This window comes from Notothenia rossii (genome assembly GCF_949606895.1).
Source record: "Notothenia rossii genome assembly, chromosome: 8".
NCBI lineage: Eukaryota > Metazoa > Chordata > Actinopteri > Perciformes > Nototheniidae > Notothenia > Notothenia rossii.
Window position 1 is genome coordinate 34171713 of NC_136906.1, and position 9722 is coordinate 34181434.

The following is a 9722-nucleotide window of genomic DNA, read 5'->3' on the forward strand; positions in this document are numbered from 1 at the left end:
TTCAATTATTTCATATTTTCTAAAGATGTGAAAATGGCAACAAAAAAAAACTTGAGAGCTGTAACCAAGACAACTGTAACAACATGAGTAGAGAGCCACCAAGGTTTTTCAAGTCCCTCTCTTACTCCATTTTGCCAACCCAAACTTGCAGGTACATGACGGGACACCTTGCTTGTTTTTGTTGTTTGCGCTCCTCTGGCTGGGTGCTGGCAGGTGGATGGCAGTGATGTTGGCAGGTGGAGGGCAGTGATGTTGGCAGGTGGAGGGGCAGTGATGTTGGCAGGTAGAGGGGCAGTGATGTTACGGGTGGAGGGGCAGTGATGTTAGCTGTTACACACCAGGCTCAAACTTAACACATTGCATCCTTCTTTGCAGTGTCCTTATTCCTGGAAGGGGAATCTGCAATTCCTGCAGAGTTTTGTAACCTGTTGGTCCGAACGCAAAGCGAATTTTTAAAGCCTTCTTAATTGTCCCATTGCTCTATTTCATCCCCTTTGTGATGAGTCTGCCTAATGCCTTAAGTTGGTCTTTTGAAAACGTTTTCTTATATTTCTTGTCCCTAATTTTCATTGTTTTCTTGAGAGCTGCATTTTCCTTCCTGATTTTTCTTAGTGCAGACTTTGCTTTTTTGGTGATTCCTTCTTGGCTCTTTAATTTTCTCTTTAATTCTTTTAATAGATCTGTTTGACTGGCTGCTGGTTCCCTCGTATGCTGACTGGCTGCTGGTTCCCTTGTATGCTGACTGGCTGCTGGTTCCCTCGTATGCTGACTGGCTGCTGGTTCCCTCGTACGCTGACTGGCTGCTGGTTCCCTCGTACGCTGACTGGCTGCTGGTTCCCTTGTATGCTGACTGGCTGCTGGTTCCCTCGTATGGTGACTGGCTGCTGGTTCCCTTGTATGCTGACTGGCTGCTGGTTCCCTCGTATGCTGACTGGCTGCTGGTTCCCTCGTACGCTGACTGGCTGCTGGTTCCCTCGTACGCTGACTGGCTGCTGGTTCCCTTGTATGCTGACTGGCTGCTGGTTCCCTCGTACGCTGACTGGCTGCTGGTTCCCTTGTATGCTGACTGGCTGCTGGTTCCCTCGTATGCTGACTGGCTGCTGGTTCCCTCGTATGCTGACTGGCTGCTGGTTCCCTCGTATGGTGACTGGCTGCTGACTGAGTGGGTGGTGTCCACCCTCCCTGTCTCTCCTCACTAGCCATGTCCTCTCTTTCTTCACCCTCACTTTCCTTTCTCTCAGTCTCCTCATCCCTTCTTCCCTCAATCTTTGAGACCAATGTAAGTAGAAGACATGGCACTGTAGATTTTCGAACCTTTCAAATATTATACCACTTAAAAATAAGAAATATGACTTTTGTTACTAAGAGTTCATACTTATTATACCTGTGTCACCTTTCACGCTATAGCTGTGATCATGAGCTATGGGCTTTGTAGATACAGGTCCCGGGGTGAATCGTGGTGCAGGGGCCCTTCTCTTTTTGACCACAGGGCGATGCACGAAGATGGTGGGTATAGCCTCTGCTCTCAGCCTAGTCTTGCCCTTTTTTCTCTTGACAAACTGGTCTGCATCAAAATGTGCCTGCGGAGTGACTTGAGGTTACTTCACACAAAGAACAACTCAGTTTTGTCTGCCCACATACATATTCCATAGTGGTTGAATACACGGTATTAGGAAACACTTTATACTCACTGGACATGTTATACTCATTACATACTGTATATAAAATATGACCAAGAATGTGAGACAACTTTATAGAAATTCATATCACATCTGTTACTGATGCCATTTGTCATACTTTGTTAAACTCACAAATAATAAAGTTCCATAACTTCAGTTGGGAACAAAGACCACACCTTATCTCCCCAAGGCAATTTCCCATCCAATAGGTGTGCTATATAGGTGTGTATAACCCTTTCTCCTGTCTGTTACTCCCTCTGTCAGCACAAGAACCAGAGGGAGATTCAATGGAGCCTGAATACCTGCACTGAGACCCTCACCCTGCACCCTGAGTCTCAACTCTCTGTGTTTTTCAAGCCTTTCCCTGTTTTTTTGTATTAAACAAATCATTAAGCTTTCCCAATGGTGTGGTTTTCGTTTTGTGAAAAAGTGCAAATGCAGTGTTTGTATATAATAACCTCACATATTTTTTTGCTGTTGGTCGTGAAATTGCTCCTGCTGACTTGAGCCAGCCATTTTTTCCTGCGCTCTGTGTCAGTGAGGAAGCCGTACATAGAGAACCGTAGTGACGCGTCGTAAAACCTGGAAGTAAGTTAGCATTTTTAGCACTTCCGGTTCCTTCCTCAAAAAGCAATGCATTTTTTCCATAGGGTTTTGGAAAATAGCTCGAAATAAGGTCTGTGGTTGACACAAATTTAAGAGATAAATCACGTTTTGTTCTACAACATTAAATACATGAGCAGTGACCCCACTGGGGATTTTTGAAGAGTTTACGTGTCTGAAAAACGATGGTTGTTACTGAATGGCTGAATAGGACTACAGAAATTGTCGAGGCCGTTGTACGTCATTACGCCGAACACGTAAATACTCCCGCTAAGTTTGTTTTTCCCTGTGTTCTGCTTGAAAGCAAGTACCTGCCTATCTTTAGTATCTGTATATCCATATCTGACCATTAGAATCTGTATTTTTGAAATTGTCGTTTTTAACACCGTAGTTTTACAAATTATAGAATAATTAATTACCACTGTTTTCCAATTTTACTCGGCAGTTCGTTTCCTTGGCTAACGTTAGCTAAAGCTAGCGCTACTAGTTAGCTACGCAATGGTTTGTTGCTTTGCTCCGGGTTGCAGCCACAGGTCTTCGCATGAAACGTGCTTGTTCTATCGTTTCCCGGCCAATGTTTTCCAAAGGAGAGTCTGGATTCGTGCCATGAGGTAAGCTGACGTTACATTTTTGTCCATGTCACGGTGAAATGTAAATGATGGGTAGTGACTGTATCGCCGTTATAGAGATGGCGCTGCTGAAAAGACCGCAACACAAGTAAAGATAATGAATACATCCTATTAAAACCTGTGTGGCTTATATGATAAGTCTAATTAGTACAAGCAGCATAACGTTTCACCATGTAACTAAAGATTGTAGTCAGGGAAATCAGTTTGACATATTGAACTAATAACAAATCACCTCTGGCTGGCAGAGAACTCTCTGCTCCATAGCTTCTCTTGGACGTAAAATCACATGTACATTTATATTCAATTTAATATTCCATCCCTCACATACTTTTGTATATATAATAACTTATATTTTGTTTTTCTTGTTATGCTGCTGCAACACAAACATTTCCCAAATTGGGATCAATACAGTAATATCTTATCTTAATTAATTAAGAAATATAACTATTATAATTAGTGTAGCAGCTGACACCTATTTTAAATATGGATTAATCTACCATTTATTTCTTTAGTTCAATTTTCATCTATAAAAATGTCAAAATAGTGAAAATGTTCACGAGACTTATCAAAGTGCAAGGTTATATCTTTAGATGTTTTGTTTTAGCCTATGTACTGTATGTGTTAATGCTCTTACAGTATATGTGACGGTGTGACTTCCATGAAACTAATATTTTATATCTTCCCAACAGACGAGCTGACAGGAAACCTAACACTCTAACAACCACAACATTGCAAAGGCGAGTAAATGTAAATTAAAAACAATTCACCATTTTTTTATTTCTTCTTCCTTGCAGTGAGGTGAAGCTGACCTTGCACTTGGTGCCAGTAAGGATGTTCCTCATGCAGGCTGAATGTTTCTCCTTCCTTACTGACACAGAAGCCCTTGATTTGCAATGCTTAGCTAATTGTCATTTCCCTGGCTCCGTAGGGACACTTTACCTCCAGCACAGCGGATGACCCTACCAGACCATCTGGAGATGCCCCCAACAATCCTGATAGGGAGAGCCACAAATCTGACTCATGGACCTGCATCTGAGTTGCAGTGGTGAATGCCCTGACGCCCTCACATTCATTCATAGTCCCCCACTGTACAGACAAAACACCATCAAGGGCCTGTTGTTGCCCTAGCACCCTGGCAATAAAGGAAGCAGTGACACGCTTTGACCTCAGGACAGCTCCAAAGTTGCTGGCAGTCAACCTTCCTTTCCTGAACAAATGCCAGTTTGGGTTGGTTCGCTGACCAGTGGTAGCCACCTGAATTGCCCTCCGTTGCTCTTCAGACAATGCCATGCTTGCCACAATTGCCTCAGGTCCCTGATGCCCAACAGATTTGATAAATTCAGGAACAGTAACGGTACGTCTACACTACAGGCATCAAAAAATGCTTTCAACGCTTCGCCCATTCACTTGAATGGGGTGACGTAGAAGATTCAGTGCTTGAATTGGGCCGGTACTCACCGGTACGCAGTACCGGCACTTCTGATTTTTACCCATGTGGTACCGGCACTTCTTACTGAGTACCGGCAAGGTGCCGGTACTCAGTAAAATGCCGGTACTCAGCCGCCGGCAATATACATATATATTGTAAACACAACGCAGCGCAAATGTGGGTCTGACTCTGCCTCACAGAGGGTGACTGGCTGTCTACATGACGTGGCCTGCCGACATTGCCACTTTCATACAGATCATACTAATGCCCTCGATTGGTCTCTGTGTGTCATTCAAGCTCGGGAGGGTGTGTGTTGGTGTATGTGTGGCGCGAGCGAGCGAGAAAGCGCGCGCACCGGTTACGTGTATTGTTGTTAGCATCTGGTGCTAGCTAGCTGCGCTAACGGATATAAGGAGCTTTTTCAACAACAAGGTAGAGGGAGAGTCCTTTGCTGTCAGACTGAGAGGCTGATAACTACAGCTCTGGTGAGGTAAATTACTCTCTGAGTCTTTAGATAGTTAACTTAGTTTAAGTTATCTCAGTGGGTCTCAAACGGTTTGGTCACCATTTATGTAAACACATATTTCCATTTGAGGGGGTAGTGATTAGTAAAATATGCATGAATAATACAAACAAAATGTTAACTAGGTGAAAAAAGGTAAGATAAACTTGTTGAGAGCTAAAATTAGTCTTTGCTGTTGCCTCAAAGAGGAGCAGGGGGGAGAGGAGGGAGACAGGAGAGGCCGATTCAGGAGCCCAGACACACTCACAACTATAAATGAACCAAAAACAAATAAATAAACAAGTTTCAATGTGTTTTCATATTGGATATTGTATGTTATTGGTTATGGCCATGTACTTATGATTGTATGATTATTTAAATGTATACATTTTTGTACATTTTTGTTTCATATGGGTGTAGTCTCTTTATTTCCCCCTCAAAATGCACCAGATTGATGCATTTAAGTCCAACATTTAAAAAAAAATCTTACCGGGGGAGCATGCCCCCGGACCCCCTATAGGATTTGAGGCCCGGCCCCACTGTTCCCAAATAAATTTGCAGTTTTTTTTAAATAGTAACCCATCTCCATATGTTTCTTTTTGGGTAGTAGATTTAAACTAGAGGGCTATCACTTTGTGCAGCAACGCTATTGACAAATAAATCCAGCAAAATGGCACAAAAAACTGGTAGTGGCCTCAGGGACGAGGAGTCATTTAACCAGCCAGTAGGAGTCAAGCTTTACTTTCTTTTATATCCATAAAGAAAAAGTAAATCTGTTTACAGTTGTTTCATTATGGATGTTGAGAGGTATCCATATATCTCTTCATTTTGCTCTCAAAGTGCACCAGATTGATGCATCTAACTTCAATATTTAAAAAAAAATGTTCCTGGGGGAGCATGCCCCCGGACCCCCCTAGACTAGAGGGTGTCAGGTCCACTCCCCACTTATAAAAATAGCACTTTACCACTGCACCCCCTCTAATCTCAGATGCACCCTGAGTCATTTTGTTTAAGTACAGTGAGCCTTTCTAAAATATACAGTAAAGAGACAAACCCACCAGCATTATAGGATATACTATGACTTTGTGCCAAATACTTGTTGCTGATTTAGAGTACTGGCACCTTTTTTATTCCAATTCAAGCACTGGGGAGCATGGAAGGAAGTAAACTGGATATAAACTCTCCAAACAGGCGAAAAAACTATCAGTTTCACCCACTGTCTCTGCCACCTCCCTCCATGCCTGGTTCCTCCGGTTTGTATCCCGGTAAATAGTTCCGGTCGTAAAGAACCGGCTGATTTGCTACCGTAATATCTCGTTTGGAATATGAGGAAATGAACTGCGGTCTGGCTCTCCCAGCTTGCACGCGGTTTGATTGGCTGAGCTTGCACTGGCGGGATTTGCATAAACGGAATTTGATTGGCTGATGCCAAGCATCGAGCCTCAAAAGTTGAACATTGTTCAACTTTTGATGCCGATAGATGCTCGTGATGCTTGCAAAGCCATGCCATGCTCCCCACAATGCAGTTCGGCGAAGATTCAAAATCTTCTACGTCACCCCATTCAAGTGAATGGGCGAAGCGTTGAAAGCATTTTTTGATGCCTGTAGTGTAGACGTACTGTTACGGCCCGTCTACACTACAGGCATGAAAAAATCTTGAAGCTGGGCGTGTCTGAAGCTTGGCGATTTTTTGCGAGCAACCAATCACATGAATCTCCCGCCCCCGACATACAAAGCAATAGCAATGTTAAAACGAAGTAAACTGGATATAAACTCTCCAAACAGGCGAAAAAACGATCAGTTTCACCCACTGTCTCTGCCACCTCCCTCCATGCCTGGTTCCTCCGGTTTGTATCCCGGTAAATAGTTCCGGTCGTAAAGAACCGGGTGATTTGCTACCGTAATATCTCGTTTGGAATATGAGGAAATGAACTGCGGTCTGGCTCTCCCAGCTTGCATGCGGTTTGATTGGCTGAGCTTGCACTGGCGGGATTTGCATAAACGGAATTTGATTGGCTGATGCCAAGCATCGAGCCTCAAAAGTTGAACATTGTTCAACTTTTGATGCCGATAGATGCTCGTGATGCTTGCAAAGCCATGCCATGCTCCCCACAATGCAGTTCGGCGAAGATTCAAAATCTTCTACGTCACCCCATTCAAGTGAATGGGCGAAGCGTTGAAAGCATTTTTTGATGCCTGTAGTGTAGACGTACCGTTACGGCCCGTCTACACTACAGGCATGAAAAAATCTTGAAGCTGGGCGTGTCTGAAGCTTGGCGATTTTTTGCGAGCAACCAATCACATGAATCTCCCGCCCCCGACATACAAAGCAATAGCAATGTTAAAACGAAGTAAACTGGATATAAACTCTCCAAACAGGCGAAAAAACTATCAGTTTCACCCACTGTCTCTGCCACCTCCCTCCATGCCTGGTTCCTCCGGTTTGTATCCCGGTAAATAGTTCCGGTCGTAAAGAACCGGGTGATTTGCTACCGTAATATCTCGTTTGGAATATGAGGAAATGAACTGCGGTCTGGCTCTCCCAGCTTGCATGCGGTTTGATTGGCTGAGCTTGCACTGGCGGGATTTGCATAAACGGAATTTGATTGGCTGATGCCAAGCATCGAGCCTCAAAAGTTGAACATTGTTCAACTTTTGATGCCGATAGATGCTCGTGATGCTTGCAAAGCCATGCCATGCTCCCCACAATGCAGTTCGGCGAAGATTAAAAATCTTCTACGTCACCCCATTCAAGTGAATGGGCGAAGCGTTGAAAGCATTTTTTGATGCCTGTAGTGTAGACGTACCGTTAGTGTTTCCAAGATGTAGTGTTCCTCTTCTGGCTCGGGGGAGAGAAGCCAAGAAATTCCTGAGAACCTGCCCCCGAGTCTGTCCCTCAGCCAGTCACGATCTTCGGAGGTGGGCTCTCTTGTCAGCGGGTTAAATTAGTTATTGGTTTCAACAGTCACATTAAAACAGTTACTAAATCAGCTTACTATCACCTAAAGAACATATCTAGGATTAAAAGACTAATGCAGGGGTGGCCAACCCGCGGCTCTCGAGCCGCATGCGGCTCTTTCCCTAGTTTCATGCGGCTCTTCAGTTCATATCGAATTTTATATGTGTGAGTTTGGGGGAGAGACACTGACTCCTGACTAGTGTTGCACTGCGTACCGATACTTGAAAGGTATACCGCGATACCCTGCCGTTAAAAACGTTACTATTCCTCCGTTTCATTAGTATCGGTACTTTAAGAATGACCGGGGAGGACAGTAGGCTACTCCGGTGAGAAAGCGCCGTTTTAATAAGAGCCGTGTGTGTTCAGCACTCTGCTTCCAATCCCTGCAGTGCAGCCGTGCCTGCAGTCCCTCCCCTCTCTTGTGCACTCGCTAGTTGCCAGAGCATGTGAGAAAACGAGAAGCCTGCAAGTGGGAGTGCAACTGCCGCTGCGCCTAGGCTTGTTGACAAAAAAGACGCCCAGAAGAGAAATTTTGATGTTTTTTAGCTATATCTCTGACAGTGAGGGCAAGCCTACGGACACCACAAGGCCTGTCTGTAAGAAATGTATTAATTTGATTTAAAACGAATTATTTTCATTTATTTTATTTATTGTTCTCATTGTTTAAAAGTTTGTGTTGTAGTTATGGTTCTGGTGTGAAATAAAGCACAATAATTACATTTAAGACTGTTTCCCTTTTTTTAAGAAAAGTATCGAAAAATAATCGGAATTATTGACTTGGTATCGGTATCGACACCAAAATGTTGGTATCGTGACAACACTACTCCTGACAATTAAACCTGATATTTAGTAGGTCTGTTAAGTATTGAATGCTTATAATTCTGACGTAATTTGGCCGGTCAAAGTTGTTTGGGCTCGGATAAAATCGCTCCGTTACTTTCGTCCCGTGTTACTTTCGTCCCGGCTCTCCCTACGTGTGTATGTGTGGTGTCAGGTGTCAGTATGAGAGGATGACAGCGCGTCTAATTTTGATGTGGCCCAAGAGCCAATCACAATAATACCTGCGATGCAGTGAACCAATCACCTTTGAGGGGGGGAAAACCTATCGTTGATTAAACACTATCCAGTGTTTCCCCTACCATTGTCTTGGAGGGGCGCTGCGCTCAGCCAACGGAGCCCCGAAATTCAAGGTGTTTAAAAAATATATATAATTTTTTTTTTAAATATATATATATAGCACCAAATTGCAAATAATCTATAACTACTGTCACTTTTCAAATTGAAGCTGTGCTCTTTTATTAAATAAACTAAACACTTTTCATTTTAAGTTGTGTTTTTGACCCTGATGCATTAATCAATAACAATAATCCACAGCTCCTCTCTCTGCTCCAGAGGATTTAAAATATATATCCCAATGCCACAAAAATGCATCAGTGACGTGGTTGAAATCTTGTCTCCAGAAAACAAAAAACTGAAACAAGCGGTATCAGTGACTGTGTGTTTGATGTGGCTCTTTGCAGTAAAATAGAAAAAATGTGGCTCTTAACCTCTGACTGGTTGGCCACCCCTGGACTAATGTCACAGCAGGATTTGTAAAAACATGTCCATGCTTTTATCTTCAGTAGACTGGACTACTGCAATGGTGTCTTCACAGGTCTCACTAAAAAATATATTAGAAAGCTGCAGCTGATTCAGAACACCGCTGCTCGAGTCCTTACTAACCAGTGCATGACATTAAGGATTTTGGGAGATGGCCCTGAACCCAATAGAGATTGCCCTGAAAAATGCGCGCGGACGAAATGGCACGAAGGGTTTGGGGGGCCTCCCCCTGGAACATTTAGATTTTTCCAGGTCTTACTGTAGATGCTGTCTGGTGCATTCTCTAGACTGAATTATAAGATGAAACACCACAAAATTATAT

General features: G+C 43.4%; 1 long non-coding RNA gene across 1 annotated transcript in view; it reads left to right on the plus strand.

Annotated features, from left to right (window-relative positions):
- LOC307017354 overlaps positions 1 to 655 on the plus strand; it is a 527538-nt gene extending 526883 nt beyond the window's left edge. The window contains exon 4 of the long non-coding RNA XR_013802142.1: positions 260 to 655. This is a non-coding gene — a long non-coding RNA (uncharacterized lncRNA). The remainder of the gene's footprint in view (positions 1 to 259) is intronic.
- The last annotated feature ends 9067 nt before the right edge of the window (positions 656 to 9722 follow it).